This window comes from Arachis stenosperma, chromosome 1 (assembly GCF_014773155.1).
Source record: "Arachis stenosperma cultivar V10309 chromosome 1, arast.V10309.gnm1.PFL2, whole genome shotgun sequence".
NCBI classification, from domain to species: domain Eukaryota; kingdom Viridiplantae; phylum Streptophyta; class Magnoliopsida; order Fabales; family Fabaceae; genus Arachis; species Arachis stenosperma.
Genome location: NC_080377.1, coordinates 96812956 through 96838503, shown reverse-complemented (window position 1 = coordinate 96838503; position 25548 = coordinate 96812956). Strand labels below are relative to the sequence as shown.

At 37.8% G+C, this 25548-nt stretch overlaps 1 non-coding gene across 1 annotated transcript; it reads left to right on the top strand.

Annotated features, from left to right (window-relative positions):
• Positions 1-19148: 19148 nt before the first annotated feature.
• LOC130952377 (small nucleolar RNA R71) lies at positions 19149-19256 on the top strand. Its single transcript, XR_009074562.1, has one exon. It is a non-coding gene; the product is annotated as a small nucleolar RNA R71 (small nucleolar RNA).
• The last annotated feature ends 6292 nt before the right edge of the window (positions 19257-25548 follow it).

The following is a 25548-nucleotide window of genomic DNA, read 5'->3' as shown; positions in this document are numbered from 1 at the left end:
TTAAAAGATTTAAGATATTCTATAATAATGCTACTTGCTAAATATTCAAGATTCAAGAATAAATTTTGGAAGTTAGAGAAACATGAGTTCAAAATTTTGACCAACTTAAAAAAATCTAAAAACCTAAAGAATTAAAAGTAAAATCGATCAGAAATTCAATGGAAAGAAAATAAATTCAAGCTTTGTAAGGTGGGTATATTTGTGAACTTTTTTTTTTAATATTGGACCAAAGGTAGTGTTACCCACCAAAATGGTCTAGCAGACGAGAATAACGGTGCTATAAGAGTCGTCAGTTGCCGTGACGAAAATGTCGACGCCATTAAGCAAAAAAGGCACTGACGTATTAAAGAAAACGTCATCGACATTTTGTTCTGCATGGCCGACACGTGGCAACTCCCTCTCTCTTCCCACACGTAACCGAAAACCCAACTCTCCTTTTCCTTCAATCTTTTGTTTTTGGTTCAGAGTCTCCACCCCCAGTTACTCCATTCTGTTGGAGGAACAAAGCTAAAAATTGGATTTTTCTTACTCCGCAACAAAGAAAATAGCAGCCAATCATATATAGAAAAAGATTAATATTTTATACGTTTTATTAGTAATTAGTTAGGATTAATTCTATTTTTTTGAATTAAAAATTTTAGAAACAAATAGTATATAATTTTTTAAATTAATTTTTTGTTAAGTAGATAAATAAATTAATTGTTAGTTGATTAGGAGTAGTTAAAAAATATATTTTCTTCATTATAGTTATAATAGTAGTATTAGTTGTTAGTGTTAATAAATTATCGTTAGTGTATAGTATTAATTGGATGTTAATATATATATATATATATATATATATATATATATATATATATATATATTAATTTTAGTTTTAGTTTAGTTAATTTTTTTTAAAAAATAGAAATTTTATTAATTTTAGTTTCATTTTATATATATTTTTTAAAAGCAGCCTATTTTAGTAATTTTAGTTTTGTTTTAATTTATTTTTGAAAAATAGATGTTTTTAGTAATTTTAGTTATATTTTAAATAATTTATTAAAAACCGTAATTATTTAGTAATTTTAGTTTTATTTAAAGTAATTGATTTCAAAACAGAATTATTTATTTAATTAGGATATAATTTTTTAGTGATTTAGGTTTTTAGATTAAAAGTTGACTAAAATATATTAGCCTTAATTATTATTTAATGAGTATGGGTTATTTTTAGATTTTTTTTATATAAAATGTTAGATGTTTCCGTTTTTATTAGTTTAATTTTTTAGTTAATTTATGTGTAGTGCGTTTAGTTTTTATTTTTTAATAATAGAACTGAATTATTATTAATTATTATTAATATAGATATCGTTAGGTTTTTTATTTTAATTATTTATTGAAAAATAGAATTATTGTTGTTAAATTTTAGCTATGTTTACTAATTTTAGGCTTTTTTGCAATATATATTAGAAAATAATGGAAACAGATTTAGATCGGATAATTTTTAATACTTAGGAATTAGGATATATGTTTAGTAAATAGATTAAGAGTTATTATTATTAATGTTTTCAGTAAAAAAGAAAAAAAATATAAATAATAGTTTGTATATTTTTTTATTGTAGAATTAAAGACAAAAATAGAAAAACATGACATCGCATGTATTTACAAACATATATCAGAATATTTTTAACATTTTGTATATGTAAGTAATTTTTATGTTTATTATTGTGCTTAATAATTAATAATTCAATTAGTAATTATAAATTATTTGAAATTTTATTAATTATTAATTATATTTGTTATTAAACCGAATATTAATTTAGTAATAGCAATTATTAACTAGTTCTGGTTATTGACTGTTAGTTATTACTTTTATTTTCATAGTTCAAGAAATTTGCACACGAGACACTTACACCAAATAGACTCATACGATGTTAGGGCAGAAGAACAACTAAGAGAGAGTGGGTTATATCATATATCTCATATTGGAAGGATCATGTCTCACGATTCAACTATGGACGCACTGGTTAAAAGGTGGCGACCTGAGACGCACACGTTTCATATTCCACACGGAGAGTGCTAATTATCTTGGAGGACGTAGCCATGATTTTTAGACTCTGAACTCACGGCTTGCCAGTTACTGGATCAACTAATGACCACAGCACAAGTGGGTTAGAAAACGAGTACATGATCTAATTTGTTAGTGCTCCTGACCTAAACGACCATAGAGAAAGCGGAATCAAGCTAGCATGGCATGGTTCTGCACCCTAAAGCAGCGCCAACATTTGACTGACCTAGTAAGCAGAAAAACTTATGTAAAATGTCACATAATGTGTCTATTTGGAACAATGTTATTTAGTGACAAATCTGGAATCACTGTGCAGTGGAAGTATTTTGCCGTTGCTTTGTGAGTTTTCTCAAATTCATAAGTTTAGTTGGGGTTCAGCTTGCCTTGCACACATGTATCAATCCTTATGTCGGGCATCTATATATGATTGTAAGGACATGGATGGTCTTCTGCCGTTGCTCCATGTATGGGCATGGATACGAATGCCGTCAATAGGACCGCTGCCGATGGATACTAGCTTTCCACTTGCTCGCTTGCAGTCTATATTGGGTTCTGGAAAATCAACATCTTCAATTTCTTCAAACTCAACGTATAACTTGATTATAACTCGATAAGCGAGGCTCGTATTCTAGTTTGATGGTAGGTCGAAAACATTCCTTGTATACCAGCTTCATCAGCCACATGCATTATTTGAAATTGAACGAAACTACCAAATACTAACACAAGCTACATGTACAAAATATTTGTCACTTTTTTCAGGCCTTGATGATCTACATTCTGACAAAATACACCCTTAAATCCTTCATATATTATTGAAAGAGGAACAACAATAACACATGGATTCTCACACAAAAAACTCACACCCCTCATGTGTATCATGCATAATCTGACCATTGAAATATATTTTTAAACTAACATAACTCTCCATTTTATACACTTACTACATTTACCTACAATTTATTTCACTCAACAAATGCAAAACAGTTTTAACTGTTAAAAAACTAAGAGCTCTGAAGTCTCTCAAAATCTAAAGACGAAAAACTTTGTGTTGCTCACTATTTACTCTACTCAAAGTGTTTCTAGCAGATCACCAACATACTTTTTATAGTTAATTTTATATTTTTTATTTATACTAGTACTAAATGTCAACGACGTTTTCATTTTTCTGTAAAATATCAACACCATTTTAACCATTCTCAATAATAAAATTCATTTCAACATAAAACAATACCACTATTTTCCAGTTTTTAAATTAAAAAAAAATATTATTCCATCGCAAAACAATAACACTGTTTTCCACTTCTATCATTTTTTATTATTTATTTCTACACAAAACAGCAGTGCCATTTTTGTTTTAACCAATAAAAAATTTTAATTACATACAAAATGTCTCCATCATTTTATGTATTCTGACAAAAACAATTTTTCTTTTCCATAACAATATTAAATTCACTTATAAAAAAATATAAAAAAAATTCACACATCTTTTTACAATGTTTAAAAAACTCAGCCTATATTTGTTGCAAGTTGCTTTAGATATTTAGTGATCTAAACCACCAATAGATATATACTATAAATTGGTGGTACTTCATATACTTGTAAATAGTGTTATATATCTTTTATGAAAAAAAAAAAATCTTCGAATGAGTATTATGAAAGTTTCTATTTTCTTATAGCGTTGATAAATTTGAGAGAAAAATATGATAATGTTTTAGACGAACTAATTATGAGACTTAAATTTACATAAAGAAAAAATTAAAACAAATGACTAATTTACATTTTTATGACGGAGATCGAACTCGACAAATAGCATCTTATAATACTAACCAAAATCAAGTACTTAACTATGAGGTATATTTCATAAATCATAATCAAAACCAAAAATTATTTAAAAATCTTAAATAGAGAAATAAATTGATCACTTAACAAAGGTAAGTTATATATATATATATATATATATATATATATATATATATATATATATATATATATATATATATATATATATATATATAAGTTTCTCACAGTATTCTTCAATTTGGCAAGTCAAGAACTAATTTGTTGCAGATTAGAGTTTTGTTTAAGAGTTTGTCACTGACCAATGAATTGCTGTATATATAAAGTAGGATTCAAACTCTCAATACTTACTTAAGCATACTAATAAAATAACCACTAGATTAACCAACTTGATTTTTACTCTCTTTGATATAAAGAATTAGAAGTAATATCTTGATTGTTTTCTTTAAATTTTTGTCAGGGAAGTAACCCTGATTGGGTTGCACGACATTTTTCTTTGTAGTGATTGGCTGATTGCAATGCAAATGAGCCCAAAAGAAACACACATGCTAGTCACTAGGCAAAATAAAGGATGGTATACAACTATACATGTTTTTGAAAAAGTTATCACTTGGTGCCAAAAACGACTTATTACTTGGGCATTATCAAAAAAAAAAAAAAAATTTTAAAACAAATTTGAGATTTGTGAAGAATGAAGAATCAATTTCACTTCTTTCTAAAACAAATATGTGGCAGATTGACTCTAAAAGTAATTCAATTTCACTTCTTTCTAAAAGTAATTCAATGTTATCCTACTATCAATTATATAAACAAATCAGATTATATTTTTCAATTATTCTCATTTGGATGCATTCATTCTCAATTAGGTCTCACTTGGATGTGTTCGATTTTAATATTATATCCACTATTTGTGTTTAGATTCAATTATGTTCCTAGAAAAGTGAATTATGTAAATGTTGTAGGAATTAGTTTCAACTTTTGATGAGCTATTTTTCGGAGTCGATCATCGATTCTATCCCAAACATTTGTATTCTAACTTTAAGAAGAGATTTTTAAAACTCAAATTAAAGCGTTCATGATGTGTAATTGACGATAGGATAACATTGAATCAATTTTACAAACGTTAGGGATACAAATAGGATGATTTAAACGTTAGGGACACAAATAGGATTTACCTCAAACGTTGGGGACAAAAACAATACTTTACTCTTTAATTATAAAAGCTATTTTTTATTTTATAAATTATTATTTTATTATTTATCTATCATGTTTATTAATAATGAAAAACAAAAATAATAACGAATTACATCTTCTATTAATCGTAATAAATATTTTGGCAATCCTAATCAATTAGAATTTTATCCTTGATCCATTACATCCATATAGTAGCGTTTGGTAGAGAGAAAGATACTGAAAGACTGAGATTGAGAGACAGAGACTGAAAGACAGAAACAGAAATAAATCTCAATATTGTTTTTGGTGTAGAAGTGTACAAGATTGAATTATGTCTCAGTATGCTGTTTAGTTTGAAATAAATGTAGAAACTAAAAAAATTAAAATTATAAAAATTCCCTTAATTTTAAAATACAACCCTAACCCCAATCCAATTTCATTTATCAGAATGCAACCCTAACCCCCTTTCTCCTTTCCTCTACCCTTTTTTCTCTCCTTTCCCGTGAAGGAATCCTCTGGTCTTACCTACCGCCGGTAGCTGATAAACCACTATTTTATGATAAATCTTGTGCTTAAATTGAATGATTTTATCAACTCTTCACCTACTTATTCATATGAATTTGCATGGTTTTACAATTCCTTCCTTAGAATATGACATATGATAAAACATGTTTCCTATGCTTTAAAATAATCAAATTTAATTATCCTTTATTACCATTCGATGCCGTGATTTGTGTGTTGAGTACTTTCAGATTTTATAGGGCAGGAATGACTTAAAGGATGGAAAGGAAACATACAAAAATGGAAGGAAAGCACAAATCGGAGTTTTTGAAGAAACTGGCAGCGACGCGTCCGCATGGACGACGCGAACGCGTGCTTTGCGTAAATTAGCATCGACGTGAGCGCATGGACGACGCGAACGCGTGACTTGTGAAACACAACTGACGCGTACGCATGACTGATGTGACCGCGTGGAAGAGCAACACTCCAGATGATGCAACTGCGTGACCCACGCGGACGCGTGACGTGCGCGATCTGCATAATTTGCAGAAGTCGGCCCCAGCGACTTCTGAGCCCTTTTTGGTCCAAATCCAAAGCCAGAGAACATAGATTAAAGGGTTATAAATGGAGGAATCCATCCATTAAAGAGGAGACTGAAGAATAATGCATGATAGAACATACATTCATATTTCACTTTTCATAATTTAGATGTAGTTTTTAGAGAGAGAGGTTCTCTCTTCTCTCTTAAGGATTAGGATTTAGGATTTAGAATTTCTCTTAATTTTAGGATTATCTCACCTTCATATCAGGTTCAATATTCCTTTATTTTGACTTCTCTTATTTGTTAATTATTTATGTTGCCAAATTGGCTTATGGACCATTCATGTTATGATTTTCTTAATTAATACACTTTAAAGTATTTCAGACTCATGATTATTTTGCTCTATTTATGATTTATTTTCCCTTTTGGCTTTGGTTGATTAATTGGTAACTCTTGAGTTGTCAAACTCATCGTGATTGGTAATTACTATCTTTGCTGATTAATTTAGATTCCTATAACTCTAGTCTTTCCCTAGGAGTTGACTAGGACTTTAGGTGTTAAATTGATTTGTCCACTTAACTTACCTTCATAGTTAGAGGTTGACTTAGTGGGAGCAAAAATATAATTCCCATCACCATTGATAAGGATAACTAGGATAGGACTTCTAGTTTTCATACTTTTCCAAGAGATTTCTTAGTTAGTAATTTATTAATTCCCGCAATCCATTTCTCTTGTTCAAAACCTTTTCAAAACCCAATAACAATGTTTTCCATAACCAATAGTAAAACATACTTCCCTGTAATTCCTTAAGAAGACGACCCGAGGTTTGAATACTTCGATTTATAAATTTTATTGGGTTTGTTACTTGTGACAACCAAACGTTTGTAAGAAAGAATTTTCCGTTGGTTTAGAAGCTATACTTACAACGCAATCATATTTTTATATTTCTTTACCGATAGGAAATCCATTCTTCAAAATGGCGCCATTGCCGGGGAATTGCAAACGTGTACCTTATTATTGGTTATTGTAAATATTTTTCTTTTACTTGTTTATTTGTTTTCATTTTTTCTTCTTATTTCTAATAACTACTATGAGTTCTCACCCCTCTCGCTTTGAGTTTGGTTCTAATTTTGTTGAAAGAAATGGAAGCTATAACAGGACTATGCATCACGGTCAAAGCAATCAAAGATGGATGGAGGCAAGAGGATCTGATCAACCCTTTAGGCAACAACACCCTCCTAGATATCATTGACAAGGACCATTCTACGATGCATACCAAGCCGATAGATATGGTGGACTCCCTTGTATCTACCAACAAGTCCCACCCTATGCTCAGAGACCATCCTCTCAACATAGCTTCGAACCACCACACTCACAAGCTTCTTTTCACCATTCGCCACCGTATGATCCTTATCCACCCCAACGCCAATCCAATTACTCTCAAGAACCACCACTCCCCTATGCACCATGTCCATATCCATCAAGCCAAGAATCACAGGTTCGCTTCGAAGAATCAGTAGACCAATTTCATGCAACCCTTCATCAACTGGAGCAAGCAATAAATCAATTATCTTTCAGACGTTCGGACACTCAAGGAACTCCCATAACTTCATGTGGGGAATCTAATGAAGAACGCAGCATGAAGGAGACACTAGAAACTCCAGTGGACAGCGTAGAGCATAACTTCGTACTGGAACAAGTAGAGGACGCTGTCATTATAGAAGAAGAAGAGTTGGTTGAAGATTTAGGAGATGCTGAACCTCCACGGGAACCCAGAGTTATGGAAGACCCTGTCAAGGATGTTACAATTGACGCTAAGGAGGATATTGCACAGCCTCCAAAGCAGGTATCTTATGAAGAATTGGATGGAATAACCCAAGACGCAAGTTTCCTTGATCATGATAATCAAGAGTCGAGTTCTCTTGGTAATGAACTTGCATCCACAAGTGAATTCTTTGAGATAGAAGAATCTTCCCCAAGTGAATACGAAGATGATGCAGAGGTAGACTTTTCTCTACCTCCCAATTATGACTCAAGTGATGAGGAAGATATCGATGACTTTGATAAAGACATGCTTAAAATGGAAGAAATTTGCAAAGAAGTGGAGGAATTCACTGAAGACCACAAGGGAGTAGAGCTTGCAGAACCACTGGAAACACCTATCCCAAGGCCATTACCGCCCAATACAAACTTCAAGTGGGTAAAATCCTTAACTTTCATCTTTACTTTTCCACTTGAATATGGTTTACTTGAGACAGATGGCCAGCTTAGAGCTCTCTGCGGCTTTAAAAGCAAAAGGGAAATGACTCGCACTCAGAGTTGGTATGCAAGATTCAATGAGGTTTCACACTTCAAGTTGAGGTGCAGAGATTGGTGTCAAGCTCCATTGAAAGGATTTCGGAAGCTGTTTGGTCACTGCAGTGAGAACTCAGATTGCTCATCACCCAGCTGGAAAAATGCAAATCAAGACAAAAACGGGTGTAAAAGCAAAGTTTGGGATCCTAGAATCTATTCTGACATTCAACACTCCGGGAGCCTTGAAGCATGTTTGAACTTACCTAAGGGCTTTACGTACCTTGTTTGGGACCCTGGAGGATGCTGGCATTCCAAACACTGGTGGAGATTTCTGGATGAATTCAAGCACAAGCCACCATAACAGAAAAGCTCATCACACGTCCAACTTAAGGACTTTAACTAAAAGTGCTAGGTGGGAGACAACCCACCATGGTATGATCGTCCCTTTTCCATTTTACTCTGTTTTTGAATTTTGATTGAACCTGAAATTTTCGCATGACATTCATTGCATTTTGCATTCTGCATACTACATAAAAAAATTGCACCACGCGAGCGCGCAGGCCACGCGTGGGCGTGGAATGGACATCGGCGAAAAGATCCAACGCCCAGAAAGTTGTGCTGAAATCGTGCGGCTAGTGTGCGTTTGGCACAAAACGGATGCGAACGCCTCACTTGCACTACACCCACCCCACGCGAAAGCGTGAGCGATGCGTTCGCGTCGCGTGGATTCTATGGCCCCCTAAATGGAAACAGAGAGTTGCGCGAAAATGATGTTGGAACTGTGCGTCTAGCACCATTCACCGTGACGCGTTCGTGTGCCTCACGCGTCCGCGTCACTCATCTTTTCCCAACCTACGCAATCGCGTCAATCACGCAACCGCGTCACACCCCTTCTTCACCTTACTCATGCGATCGCGTGCTCCACGCGTTCGCGTGGATTTGCGATCACTAACCCCAAACCACGCGAACCCTAACCCATCGCGCCCCAAACCCCAGCCACCCCCCTCTCCTCCCCCCTCTACAACTTTCCTCCCCCAGCCACCACCAACCACCACCCCCAGCCACCCAGACCACCGCGCCACCACCGCAACACCCCCTCTCTCTCTCCCTTCTCTTCTTCAACCCCTCCCTTCCCTCTCAACCACCTCCTCTACCACTGCCCCTACCCGCGACCACAAACCACCATGCCGCCACCTCCACCGCCGAGCACCCCTTCCAGCGCCGCCACCCACAATAGCCCCAAAACACTCACCCCTCTTTTTTCCCCCTCTCCCTCCCTTCCGTTACCCTATCCCGCCCCTGCTCCACCGCCGCACCACCGTGCTCCCTCCCAGCGCCGCCGCAACACCACCACCTTCCCTCTGCCCTATCCCTTGTTCATACACATACCAGGTTCCGCCATCTACCGATTTCTTAATCATTCCTAGTTAGTTGTGGTTAGTGGATTTAGGCCCGATAATTGTGCCGTTCTTGTTACCTGTTTATCTATTTCGCAATTTCGACCTAGCTGTGATATTAAGTCTGTTCATATGCTGTTCTTCCTATTGCATGCTGCTGTTACACTGTATTTCATGTTCATATTATTATGTCTCTTTGCAGCATTATTTAAATTTTATATGTACTGATCTATCTTGTTATGTATTTTCCAGAAACATCCTATTTTAGCCGGAATGCTACCCAATTTTTTGCAAATTATTTCATTTTTTTCATTCATGTATTGGTTCTGGCAATTTTGAATTTTCTACTACTTGGCTACAACCAAACCAATTCATGAATGCACGGGCTATCATTCTTATTCCATTTGATTCCCTGGTTAATACTTTGCATCATTGATGATTTCATTCTCCTTTTTCTACTTCCCTGACCTATATGAATTATCATCAATTAACTGCAAACCTTGCTTGAATATGAGTTGCTTATTCTTTCAATTTGTGGATTTCTTGTTAACTAGGAAACCAATCATCATGCCACTTACTCTAACTCTCTTTTTACTGACTCACTGCTTTCACTTTCTAACTTTCTTTTTCACTTATTAACCTTTCTAACTTTCTACCTTCTCTTTTTACCTGCCTACTTTCACTTTAAACTCAAGGCATGATCATTGTTTTTCCTTATTAACATGAATTTCACTTATCATGTATTTTGGATTGTCATTTTTCTTTTTATACTTTTTCAACTGAACACAATCCCGAATGCACTTTATTTGACTCAATTCATGCTTCTCTTGCTCTTTTGCCACTCTGTGCTTATATTACTATTATCCTATCTACCTACTTGTTTTCCTGCTTTTATTCTCCAATTATATCCTGAAATTTTTACTTTTCAGGATGTCTGACCCTCATAGAAAAGGAAAGGGCAAAGCAACCACTAGCAAAAGGAAAAGAGGCGAATCCTCTCTATCCATCCTTGGCATCTTACATAATAATTCCTGGCGGGAAAAGAACTTTTCCCCACAAGAAAAGGCTGATCAGTTGGTACCTGTGGCTAACCTGGTGAAATTTGCAAACAAATACCGTGAGCTGAAGTACCCAGTTTTTGCCACATCCAGGAACCTGCACCAAGAGAGGACACTCAAAATTCCAGAAGAACTCCGGCAGTACATTTCAGACCAAATTAAACAAAGAGGCTGGTTCTTCCTGGAGAGAAACTTGACTGAGATCAACTCATCCTGGGTCAGAAAATTCTACTGTAACTACTTTTTATCATCCCTGGATGCAGTACAGCTCAGAAGCAAGCAAGTTCTGGTTATTGAAGAAGCAATTGAAGACATCCTCCAGCTCCCACCTAAATCAGATCAGCCAGACGGTTACCAGAAAGCTGAGGAGGATATGAGATTCCTGAGGTTTGATTGGGATGCAGTGAAACAGGATATCACTCTTGATCCTACTGTTCCATGGGTCATGGAAAAGAGCACAGTGGTACCCAAGAGAATCAGGCTAATATATCTGAATGATGAGGCTCGGCTATGGCAACAGATTCTGAGTAACTACGTGATGCCGAGCACCCATGAGACGGAGGTGCCAGCTGCTATGACTACCCTCATCTGGTGTGTGATGACGGGTAAGGACTTATATCTACCCCGCTTCATCCGGCATTACATGACCAGAGTCCATGTCAGAGGCACCCTCCCTTTTCCATTCCTAATTACACAGTTGGGTCGCCAAGCTGAGGTACCTTGGGAGGTTGCTGATGAAAAGCCATCGGCCGCAGACTGCAGGAAGATCATCCCTCACAGTCAGAAGTTTCAGGCTTTTGGCTACCGACCTCCATTTCTCACTGACTCTGCTGAGGCAGCTACATCTTCAGCTGCTCCTTCTGCTTCTACTGCCCCAGCACCTCCCACTTCACACCCACCTGCTCCTGAGCCCGTCTACCTTCTGGTGCACCGACTCTTTGACCGCTTAGACCAGATGGAGCGCCACCACCAGCAGCACTTTGAGAGGTCCAAACATCGCAACAGGCAACATTATGAGAGGTCTGAGCGTCGCCACAAGCGACGCTATGAGCACCTCAAGCTGATGATCCGATCCGGTGGCGACATTCCCTCCAAGCTCGACATACCATCAGACACATCTGAGGAGGAGGCAAGCGATCATGAGGAGGAGTCACCTACCCAGGCTGAGCAGGGAGGTCTCGAGCACACTGACCCACATCATGAGGAGTACCACCAGCTACAGGCCGCTGATCCGGACATTCCTTTACAGACAGAGCCTCCGCTTCAGTAGACCGCTCCTCCTACACTCACAGAGACTGCAGATCTTCAGACCACTACCGAGACACCGGCAGCCCACCCTTCCGGAGATGACACTTCTTCACACCCAGTTTGAGTGAGCATCGAGGACGATGCTATTATTTAAGTGTGGGGAGGTTGCCATCTTTGGCATATTTTTTGGTGAACCACTACAGACTCTTATCTTATTTTGTTCATTTTTTGTATTTTATTTGCACTTTTTTCTTTTTTTTGCCTTTGTTGTACTTTTGCATTCTGCACTTTGGGCTATATATATCTTGGATATTTTAGCTTAATTTACACCTTAGTTTACTAGTTATGTATTAAGTGGATTAATTAGTATAGTTTACCCTTTTTAGCATATGATAGTTTGGTTTAATTGAAAAATGGAAAGAGTAAGCTAGGAACCATAGTATATTAAAACAATCCATACACCTTGTATATATAACATTACATGTTAGTTAGTTAACAATATTTCATCAAGGAGAAACACTAAGATTTTAAGGGGCACCTTAAAGATTTACATTGAGTTGAATGGAAACTCTTAATTTCTACTTGCATGACATACATAATTGATATGTGATTTTTGAGCTTAAAGAACACACAGCCCGTGAGTTTTGAGCTTAATTGTATGGTTATATCAAACCATAAATTTCATTTCTGTGTGTTTTACACTTCTTTTCTATGCTTGCAATCTTTATTTTGTTTTAAATCTATATGTCCAATTATAGAATATAGATGCATACTGGTGCGCGAAATTATGAACAATACTTTTCACAACTCTCATAATCCCTGGTCATGAACTCCAAAAACTTGGTGGTTCAATTCCATGGCATTACACAACTTCGCACAACTAACCAGCAAGTGCACTGGGTCGTCCAAGTAATACCTTACGTGAGTAAGGGTCGATCCCACGGGGATTGTTAGCATTGAAGCAAGCTATGGTCATCTTGTAAATCTTAGTCAGGCAAACTCAATTGTATATGATGATGAACGAAAATAATATAAAGATAAAGATAGTGATACTTATGTATATCATTGGTGTAAGAGCTTCAGACAAGTGTATGAAGATGCCTTCCCTTCCGTCTCTCTGCTTTCCTACTGCCTTCATCCAACCCTTCTTACTCCTTTCCATGGCAAGCTTGTGTAGGGTTTCACCATTGTCAGTGGCTACCTCCCATCCTCTCAGTGAAAGCGATTGCATATGTCCTGTCACGGCATAGCGGAATTCAGCTGTCGGTTCTCGGTCAGGCCGGAATAATATCCATTGATACTTTTGCGTCTGTCACTAACGCCCTAGCCTGCTAGGAGTTTGAAGCACGTCACAGTCATTCAGTCATTGAATCCTACTCAGAATACCACAGACAAGGTTAGACCTTCCGGATTCTCTTGAATGCTGCCATCAGTTCTTGCCTATACCACGAAGACTCTGATCTCACGGAATGGTTGGCTCGTTTGTCAGGCGAGCACTCGGTTGTCAGGCGATCAACCATGCATCGTGCAATCGGGAATCCAAGAGATATTCACTAAGCCTCAGATGCTTGTAGAACAAGAATGGTTGTCAGTCACCTTGTTCATGAGTGAGAATGGTGATGGGCGTCAATCATCACCTTCATCAAGTTGAAGAACAAGTGATATCTTGGACAAAGAACAAGTGGAATTGAATGGAAGAACAATAGTAATTGCATTAATACTCGAGGTACAGTAGAGCTCCACACCTTAATCTATGGTGTGTAGAAACTCCACCGTTGAAGATACATAAGAACAAGGTCTAGGCATGGCCGAATGGCCAGCCTCCCAATGATCTAAGATAGCATAAAACAAAGATAGCTACCAAAAGTCTCCGTAATACAATAGTAAAAGGTCCTACTTATAGAAAACTAGTACATAGATGAGTAAATGACATAAAAATCCACTTCCGGGCCCACTTGGTGTGTGCTTGGGCTGAGAAATGAAGCTTTTTTCGTGTAGAGACTCTTCTTGGAGTTAAACGCCAGCTTTAGTGCCAGTTTGGGCGTTTAACTCCCAATTAGGTGCCAGTTCCGGCGTTTAACGCTGGAATTTCTTGAGGTGACTTTGAACGCCGGTTTGGGCCATCAAATCTTGGGCAAAGTATGGACTATTATATATTGCTAGAAAGCCCAGGATGTCTACTTTCCAACGCCGTTGAGAGCGCGCCAATTGGGCTTCTGTAGCTCCAGAAAATCCACTTCGAGTGCAGGGAGGTCAGAATCCAACAGCATCTGCAGTCCTTTTGAGTCTCTGGATCAGATTTTTGCTCAGATCCCTCAATTTCAGCCAGAAAATACCTGAAATCACAGAAAAACACACAAACTCATAGTAAAGTCCAGAAAAGTGAATTTTAACTAAAAACTAATAAAAATATACTAAAAACTAACTAAATCATACTAAAAACATACTAAAAACAATGCCAAAAAGCATACAAATTATCCGCTCATCACAACACCAAACTTAAATTGTTGCTTGTCCCCAAGCAACTGAAGATCAAATAAGATAAAAAGAAGAGAATATGCAATGAACTCCAAAAACATCTATGAAGATTAGTATTAATTAGATGAGCGGGGCTTTTACCTTTTTGCCTCTGAATAGTTTTGGCATCTCACTTTATCCCTTATAATTCAGAATGATTGGCTTCTTTAGGAACTTAGAATCCAGATAGTGTTAATGATTCTCCTAGTAAAGTATGATGATTCTTGAACATAGCCATTTATTGAGTCTTGGCTGTGGCCCAAAGCACTCTGTCTTCCAGTATTACCACCGGATACATACATGCCACAGACACATAATTGGGTGAACCTTTTCAGATTGTGACTCAGCTTTGCTAAAGTCCCCAATTAGAGGTGTCCAGGGTTCTTAAGCACACTCTTATTTGCCTTGGATCACAACTCTTATTCTTTCTCTTTTTTTTTTCTTTTCTTTTTTTCGCTTTTTTTTTTTCGAATAATTTTTTTTTTTCGGTTTTTGCTTGCTTTCTTTCTTGCTTCAAGAATCATTTTTTTTATGATTTTTTCAGATCCTCAGTAACATGTCTCCTTTTTCATCATTCTTTCAAGAGCCAACATTCATGAACCACAAATTCAAAAGACATATGCACTGTTCAAGCATACATTCAGAGAACAAAAGTGTTGCCACCACATCAAAATAATTAAACTATTATAAAATTCAGAATTCATGCAATTCTTTCCTTTTCAATTAAGCACGTTTTTATTAAAGAAAGGTGATGGATTCATAGGACATTCATAACTTTAAGGCATAGACACTAAGACACTAATGATCACAAGACACAAACATGGATAACATAAAGCACAAAAATTCGAAAAACAGAAGAATAAAGAACAAGGAAATCAAGGAACGGGTCCACCTTAGTGATGGCGGCTCTTCCTTCCTCTTGAAGATCCTATGGAGTGCTTGAGCTCCTCAATGTCTCTTCCTTGTCTTTGTTGCTCCTCCCTCATGATTCTTTGGTCTTCTTTAATTTCATGGAGGAGAATGGAGTGTTCTTGATGCTCCACCCTTAGTTGTCCCATGTTGGAACTCAACTCTCCTAGGGAGGTGTTTAGTTGCTCCCAATAATTTTGTGGAGGAAAGTGCATCCCTTGAGGAATCTCAGGGATCTCTTGATGAGAGGGGTCTCTTGTGTACTCCATCCTTTTCTTGGTGATGGGCTTGTCCTCATCAATGGGGGTATCTCCTTCTATGTCAACTCCAACTGAATAACAGAGGTGACAAATGAGGTGAGGAAAGGCTAACCTTGCCAAGGTGGAGGTCTTGTCCGCCACCTTATAGAGTTCTTGGGCTATAACCTCATGAACCTCTATTTCTTCTCCAATCATGATGCTATGAATCATGATGGCCCGGTCTAGAGTAACTTCGGACCGGTTGCTAGTAGGAATGATTGAGCGTTGTATGAACTCTAACCATCCTCTAGCCACGGGCTTGAGGTCATGCCTTCTCAATTGAACCGGCTTTCCTCTTGAATCTTGCTTCCATTGTGCGCCCTCTTCACATATGGTTGTGAGGACTTGGTCCAACCTTTGATCAAAGTTGACCCTTCTAGTGTAAGGATGCTCATCTCCTTGCATCATAGGCAAGTTGAACGCCACCCTCACACTCTCCGGACTAAAATCCAAGTATTTCCCCCGAACCATAGTGAGATAATTCTTTGGATTCGGGTTCACACTTTGGTCATGGTTCTTGGTGATCCATGCATTGGCATAGAACTCTTGAACCATCAAGATTCCGACTTGTTGAATGGGGTTGGTAAGTACTTCCCAACCTCTTCTTCGCATCTCATGGCGGATCTCCGGATATTCACCCTTTTTGAGTGAAAAAAGGGACTTCGGGGATCACCTTCTTCAAGGCCACAACTTCATAGAAGTGGTATTGATGCACCCTTGAGAGGAATCTATCCATCTCCCATGACTCGGAGGTGGAAGCTTTTGCCTTCCCTTTCCTCTTTCTAGAGGTTTCTCCGGCCTTGGATGCCATAAATGGTTATGGAAAAACGAAAAAGCAACGCTTTTACCATACCAAACTTAAAATGTTTGCTCGTCCTCGAGCAAAAGAAGAAAGAAGAGAGTAGAAGAAGAAGAAATGAGGAAGAGGGAGAAGGTGGTGTGTTCGGCCAAGAAGGGTAAGAAAGGGTGTTTAGGTTGTGTGAAAATGAAGAGTTGAAGAATGGTATTTATAGGAGAGAGGGGGGTAAAGGTTCGGCCATGATGGGTGGGTTTGGGAGGGAAAGTGGTTTGAATTTGAAGGGTGAGGTTGGTGGGGTTTTATGAAGGATGGATGTGAGTGGTGAAGAGAAAGATGGGATTTGATAGGTGAAGGTTTTTTTTGGGGAAGAGGTATTGAGGTGATTGGTGAATGGGGGAAGAAGAGAGAGAGTGATGGTGGGGTCCTGTGGGGTCCACAGATCCTGTGGTGTCAAGGAAAAGTCATCCCTGCACCAAATGTTGCTCAAAATCACGTTTTGAGCTATTTCTGGCGTTAAACGCCGGGCTGGTGCCCATTCCTGGCGTTTAACGCCAGGTTGTTGCCCTTTACTGGCGTTTAACGCCAGTCTAGTGCCCCTTTCTGGCGTTAAACGCCCAGAATGGTGCCAGACTGGGCGTTAAACGCCCAACAGCTAGCATTACTGGCGTTTGAACGCCAGCTTCTTCTCCTCCAGGGTGTGCTGTTTTTCTTCCTGTTTTTCATTTTGTTTTTGCTTTTTTCATTATTTTTGTGACTTCTTATGATCATCAACCTACAAAAAAGATAAAATAACAAAAGAAAGTAGTTAACTATAAAACATTGGATTGCCTCCCAACAAGCGCTTCTTTAATGTCATTAGCTTGACAGAGGACTCTCATGGAGCCTCTGAAATACTCAGAGCCGTGTGGGAACCTCCCAACACCAAACTTAGAGTTTGAATGTGGGGGTTCAACACCAAACTTAGAGTTTGGTTGTGGCCTCCCAACACCAAACTTAGAGTTTGACTGTGGGGGCTCTGCTTGGCTCTGTTTTGAGAGAAGCTCTTCATGCTTCCTCTCCATGATGATAGAGGGATGTCCTTGGGCCTTAAACACCAAGGATTCTCCATTCACTTGAATGATCAACTCTCCTCTATCAACATCAATCACAGCCTTTGCTGTGGCTAGGAAGGGTCTGCCAAGGATGATGGATTCATCCATGCACTTCCCAGTCTCTAGGACTATGAAATCAGTAGGGATGTAATGGTCTTCAATCTTCACCAAAACATTCTCTACAAGTCCATGAGCTTGTTTTCTTGAATTGTCTGCCATCTCTAATGAGATTCTTGCAGCTTGCACCTCAAAGATCCCTAATTTCTCCATTACAGAGAGGGGCATGAGGTTTACACTTGACCCTAAGTCACACAAGGCCTTCTTGAAGGTCATGGTGCCTATGGTACAAGGTATAGAAAACTTCCCAGGATCTTGCCTCTTTTGAGGCAGTTTCTGCCTAGACAAGTCATCCAGTTCTTTGGTGAGCAAAGGTGGTTCATCCTCCCAAGTCTCATTTCCAAATAACTTGTCATTTAGCTTCATGATTGCTCCAAGGTATTTAGCAACTTGCTCTTCAGTGACGTACTCATCCTCTTCAGAGGAAGAATACTCATCAGAGCTCATGAATGGCAGAAGTAAGTCCAATGGAATCTCTATGGTCTCATTTTGAGCCTCAGATTCCCATTGTTCCTCATTGAGGAACTCAGAGGAGATTGGTACACGCCCACTGAGGTCTTCCTCAATGGCGTCCTCCTCCTCTCTTTCCTCTCCATATTCGGCCATGTCTATGGCTTTGCACTCTCCTTTTGGATTTTCTTCTGTATTACTTGGGAGAGTGCTAGGAGGGAGTTCAGTAACTTTCTTGCTCAGCTGACCTACTTGTCCTTCCAAATTTCTGATGGAGGACCTTGTTTCATTCATGAAACTTTGAGTGGTCTTTATTAGATCAGAGACCATTGTTGCTAAGTCAGAAGTACTCTGCTTAGAACTCTCTGTCTGTTGCTGAGAAGATAATGGAAAAGGCTTGTTATTGCCAAGCCGGTTTCTTCCACCATTATTATTGAAACCTTGTTGAGGTCTCTCTTGATTTTTCCATGAGAAATTTGGGTGATTCCTCCATGAAGAATTATAGGTGTTTCCATAGGGTTCTCCTAGGTAATTCACCTCTTCCATGGAAGGGTTCTCAGGATCATAAGCTTCTTCCTCAGATGAAGCATCCTTAGTACTGTTTGGTGCATTTTGCATTCCAGACAGACTTTGAGAAATCAAATTGACTTGTTGAGTCAATATCTTGTTCTGAGCCAATATGGCATTCAGAGTGTCAATCTCAAGAACTCCTTTCTTCTGACTAGTCCCATTGTTCACAGGATTCCTTTCAGAAGTGTACATGAATTGGTTATTTGCAACCATTTCAATCAATTCTTGAGCTTCTGCAGGCGTCTTCTTCAGATGAAGAGATCCTCCAGCAGAGCTATCCAAGGACATCTTAGATAGTTCAGAGAGACCATCATAGAAAATACCTATGATGCTCCATTCAGAAAGCATGTCTGAGGGACATCTTCTGATTAATTGTTTGTATCTTTCCCAAGCTTCATAGAGGGATTCTCCATCCTTCTGTCTGAAGGTTTGGACTTCCACTCTAAGCTTACTCCATCTTTGTGGTGGAAAGAACTTTGCCAAGAAGGCATTGACTAGCTTTTCCCAAGAGTCCAGGCTTTCTTTAGGTTGAGAATCCAACCATATTCTAGCTCTGTCTCTTACAGCAAAAGGGAATAGCATCAGTCTGTAGACCTCAGGGTCTACCCCATTAGTCTTGACTGTGTCACAGATTTGCAAGAATTCAGCTAAGAACTGATGAGGATCTTCCATTGGAAGTCCATGGAACTTGCAATTCTGTTGCATTAGAGAAACTAATTGAGGCTTAAGCTCAAAGTTGTTTGCTCCAATGGCAGGAATAGAGATGCTTCTCCTATAAAAATCAGGAGTAGGTGCAGTGAAGTCACCCAGCACCTTCCTTGCATTGTTGGCATTGTTATTGTTTTCGGCGGCCATGTGTTCTTCTTCTTTGAAGAATTCGGTCAGGTCCTCTAAAGAGAGTTGTGCCTTGGCTTCTCTTAGCTTTCTCTTCAAGGTTCTCTCGGGTTCAGGGTCAGCTTCAACAAGAATGCCTTTGTCTCTGCTCCTGCTCATATGAAAAAGAAGAGAACAAGAGAAATGTGGAATCCTCTATGTCACAGTACAGAGATTCCTTGAAGTGTCAGAGGAAAAGAAAAATAGAAGAAAAGAAGGTAGAAGAATTCGAACTTGATTAGTTAGAGTTCAAATTGTGCATTAAGAAGGAGTAGTACTCCATAAATAGAAGGATGTGAGAAGGAGGGAAGAGGATTTTCGAAAATTAATTAGAAAGATGTCAAAAACATTTTAAAAATTGATTGATAATTTTCGAAAATTGAAAGTGGGAAAGAATTGAAGTGATTTTTGAAAAAGATTTTGAAATTAGAAGTCAAAAAGATTTGATTGAAAACTATTTTGAAAAAGATGAGGTTAAAAAGATTTGATTGAAAAGTTATGGTTTTAAAAAGATGTGATTGAAAAGATATGATTTGAAAACAATTTTAAAAGATATGATTTGAAAACAATTTGGAAAGATATGAATTTAAAAAAAAAATATTAATGACTTGCCTAACAAGAAAAGATAAGATTCAAACATAAAACCTTTCTTAATAGAAAAGGCAAAAAATGTTTAATCAAATCATTAATTGTTGGTAAGTATCTTTGAAAAAGGAAAGAAATTGATTTTGAAAACATTTGATTGAAAAGATATGATTTGAAAAAGATTTGGTTTTGAAAAACTTTGAAAACTTGAAAAAAAATTGATTTGAAAACAAAATCTTCCTCCTAGCACCATCCTGGCGTTAAACGCCCAGAATGGTATACATTCTGGCGTTTAACGCCCAAAATGCTACCTCTTTGGGCGTTAAACGCCCAACCAGGTACCCTGGCTGGCGTTTAAACGCCAGTCTGTCTTCTTCACTGGGCATTTTTGAATGCTCAGCTTTTTCTGTATAATTCCTCTGCAGTATGTTCTGAATCTTCAATTCTTTGTATCATTGACTTGAAAAGACACAAATTAAAAATATTTTTGGATTTTTAATAATAAAGAACAATCAAAATGTAACTAGAACCAAACAACAATGCATGCAGGACACCAAACTTAGCAGTTTGTATACTACTGACACTATCGAAATGAGAATGCATATGAGACACACAAAATACTTCAAGTCAATAGAATTCAAAGATTAGAACAAAGAACTATATGCATGGATTCGAAAAATATAACAAAAACATGCATTTGACACCAAACTTAAGATGAGACTCTAGACTCAAACAAGAAACATCAAATATTTTTGGTTTTTTTTGTGATTTTGTAATTTTTTTGTGTTTTTCGAAAATTAAGTGGAAAAAGATATCAAAATTCTTAATGAGAATTCCAGGAATCAGTGCAATGCTAGTCTAAGACTCCGGTCCAGGAATTAGACATGGCTTCTCAGCCAGCCAAGCTTTCAAAGAAAGCTTCGGTCCAAAACACTAGACATGACCAAAGGTCAGCCAAGTCTTAGCAGATCACTGCTCCAAAAGCAAGATTGATTAAAATCAACAAGCTCTTGTGGTGATAAGTTGAAACCTCGGTCCAATCAGATTAGACATGGCTTCTCAGCCAGCCAGATTTCAACAAATCATCATGAAACTCTAGAATTCATCTTCAAGAATTTCGAAAAAAATAAATACCTAATCTAAGCAACAAGATGAACCGTCAGTTGTCCAAACTAGAACAATCCCAGGCATTGTTACCAAAAGCTTGCTCAAAACTTGAACAATCCCCGGCAACGGCGCCAAAAACTTGGTGCGCGAAATTGTGAACAATACTTTTCACAACTCTCATAATCCCTGGTCATGAACTCCAAAAACTTGGTGGTTCAATTCCATGGCATTACACAACTTCGCACAACTAACCAGCAAGTGCACTGGGTCGTCCAAGTAATACCTTACGTGAGTAAGGGTCGATCCCACGGGGATTGTTAGCATTGAAGCAAGCTATGGTCATCATGTAAATCTTAGTCAGGCAAACTCAATTGTATATGATGATGAACGAAAATAATATAAAGATAAAGATAGTGATACTTATGTATATCATTGGTGTAAGAACTTCAGACAAGTGTATGAAGATGCCTTCCCTTCCGTCTCTCTGCTTTCCTACTGCCTTCATCCAACCCTTCTTACTCCTTTCCATGGCAAGCTTGTGTAGGGTTTCACCATTGTCAGTGGCTACCTCCCATCCTCTCAGTGAAAGCGATTGCATATGTCCTGTCACGGCATAGCGGAATTCAGCTGTCGGTTCTCGGTCAGGCCGGAATAATATCCATTGATACTTTTGCGTCTGTCACTAACGCCCTAGCCTGCTAGGAGTTTGAAGCACGTCACAGTCATTCAGTCATTGAATCCTACTCAGAATACCACAGACAAGGTTAGACCTTCCGGATTCTCTTGAATGCTGCCATCAGTTCTTGCCTATACCACGAAGACTCTGATCTCACGGAATGGTTGGCTCGTTTGTCAGGCGAGCACTCGGTTGTCAGGCGATCAACCATGCATCGTGCAATCGGGAATCCAAGAGATATTCACTAAGCCTCAGATGCTTGTAGAACAAGAATGGTTGTCAGTCACCTTGTTCATGAGTGAGAATGGTGATGGGCGTCAATCATCACCTTCATCAAGTTGAAGAACAAGTGATATCTTGGACAAAGAACAAGTGGAATTGAATGGAAGAACAATAGTAATTGCATTAATACTCGAGGTACAGCAGAGCTCCACACCTTAATCTATGGTGTGTAGAAACTCCACCGTTGAAGATACATAAGAACAAGGTCTAGGCATGGCCGAATGGCCAGCCTCCCAATGATCTAAGATAGCATAAAACAAAGATAGCTACCAAAAGTCTCCGTAATACAATAGTAAAAGGTCCTACTTATAGAAAACTAGTACATAGATGAGTAAATGACATAAAAATCCACTTCCGGGCCCACTTGGTGTGTGCTTGGGCTGAGCAATGAAACTTTTTTCGTGTAGAGACTCTCCTTGGAGTTAAACGCCAGCTTTAGTGCCAGTTTGGGCGTTTAACTCCCAATTAGGTGCCAGTTCCGGCGTTTAACGCTGGAATTTCTTGAGGTGACTTTGAACGCCGGTTTGGGCCATCAAATCTTGGGCAAAGTATGAACTATTATATATTTCTGGAAAGCCCAGGATGTCTACTTTCCAACGCCGTTGAGAGCGCGCCAATTGGGCTTCTGTAGCTCCAGAAAATCCACTTCGAGTGCAGGGAGTTCAGAATCCAACAGCATCTGCAGTCCTTTTGAGTCTCTGGATCAGATTTTTGCTCAGATCCCTCAATTTCAGCCAGAAAATACCTGAAATCACAGAAAAACACACAAACTCATAGTAAAGTCCAGAAAAGTGAATTTTAACTAAAAACTAATAAAAATATACTAAAAACTAACTAAATCATACTAAAAACATACTAAAAACAATGCCAAAAAGCATACAAATTATCCGCTCATCACATACCAAGAGATGATTGAGGCCATTATTTGTATTTGTGCCCACTTGTCCCAAATAAACCTACCTTTTATGCCATCCTTGTTAGCCCCCTTGAGCTTTTTAATCCCCTTCTGTTTTATAACCACATTACTAGCCTTAAGCAGAAAAACAAATTAAAAATCCCAAGTTGAATCCTTGGTTAGCTTAAGATATATATTTTGTATAATTTAAGTATGGGGAATTTTATGAGAACATGGGATGATAAAAAAAAAAGAATTAAATTGAATAAGTTATTTGAAAATTTGGGAAGCATGCTCATGTGAAATCAAAATAATTAAATTACTATGTGCATTGAAAAAAATAATAATAATCAATGCACATGGGACAAAAGTCAAAAATAAAATGCATGAGCATGTAACACAAAAGTGGAAAGATTTGGGTAGCTAGGTGAAAAATTATGAAATTACATATGTATATGTTAGGTGAGATCTTAGACTAGTCAAGGATTCACTTTGTTAGGTCACTTAGCCTTATGTATACATCCTTACCTTTACCTCAGCCCCATTACAACCTAAGAAAAGACCTCATGATCTTTGTATGTCTATATTCAATAATTGTTGATTGATTATAGGAAAAAGAAAGTTTTAGAAAGCATGACTAGAAAAGAAGAGAGTGATTAACCCCAAACACTGAGTGACTAGAGAGTAAACACACAATCCAATGAGGGTTCAATAGCTCATTCTCATGTGTCCATATTTAACTATTAATTGTCTTGCAAGTTGTGAACTATCTTAACTCAACTCAATTGTAATTGTGCTTTAATATAATTTGGCCCTAATTGTACATACATGATTCCTTGAAGATATGAATTAATTTAACTACATGTATGCTTTATATATAGGTGAATAATAACTAGAATTGCATGACTCATTTAGGTAGTTGCATTTAGAATAGATTGCATTGCATATGTGATGAGCGGATATTTTATACGCTTTTTGGGGGTAATTTCATGTAGATTTTAGTATGTTTTAGTTAGTTTTTAGTAGATTTTTATTAGTTTTTAGGGAAAAATCATATTTCTAGGCTTTACTATGAGTTTGTGTGTTTTTCTGTGATTTCAGGTATTTTTTGGCTAAAATTGAGGGAGCTGAGCAAAAATCTGATTCAGGCTGAAAAACGATTATTGATGTTGTTGGATTCTAACCTCCCTGCACTTGGAATAAATTATTTGGAGCTACAGAAGTCCAATTGGTGCGCTTTCAATTGGGTTGGAAAGTAGACATCCAGAGCTTTCCAGAAATATATAATAGTCCATACTTTGCGCGAAGATAGATGACGTAAACTGGCGTTCAAAGCCACTTCCATGTTGCAGTATGGCGTTCAGCGCCAGAAACAGGTTGCAAGTTGGAGTTTAACGCCAGAAACAGGTTACAACTTGGCATTCAACTCCAAAAATAGCCCAGGCACGTGAGAAGCTTAATTCTCAACCCCAACACACACCAAGTGGGCCCCAGAAGTAGATTTCTGCACTATCAATCTTAGTTTACTCATTTTCTGTAAACCTAGGTTACTAGTTTAGTATTTAAACAACTTTTAGAGACTTATTTTGTATCTCATGACATTTTAGATCTGAATTTTGTACTTTTTGATGGCATGAGTCTCTAAACTCCATTGTTAGGGGTGAGGAGCTCTGCAGCGTCTCGATGAATTAATGCAATTATTTCTGTTTTCCATTCAAACACGCTTGTTCCTATCTAAGATGTTCATTCGTGCTTCACTATGAAGAAGGTGATGATCCGTGACACTCATCACCTTCCTCAATCCATGAACGTGTGCCTGACAATCACCTCCGTTCTACATTAGATTGAATGAGTATCTCTTAGATTCTTTAATCAGAATCTTCGTGGTATAAGCTAGAATCCATTGGCGGCATCCTTGAGAATCTGGAAGGTCTAAACCTTGTCTGTGGTATTCCAAGTAGGATTCAAGCATTGGATGACTGTGACGAGCTTCAAACTCGTGAGTGTTGGGCGTAGTGACAGACGCAAAAGGATCAATAGATCTTATTCCGACATGATCGAGAACCAACAGATGATTAGCCGTGCTGTGACAGAGCATTTGGACCATTTTCACTGAGAGGATGGGAAGTAGCCATTGACAACGGCGATTCCCTACATACAGCTTGCCATGGAAGGAACCTTGCATTTATGAAAGTGAGAAAGTATTATGTTGCAGGAATTCAGAGGACAAAGCATCTCCAAAACTCCAACATATTCTCTATTACTGCATAATAAGTATTTATTTCATGCTCTTTTACTTTTTACAATTAAAACTAAAAATTATT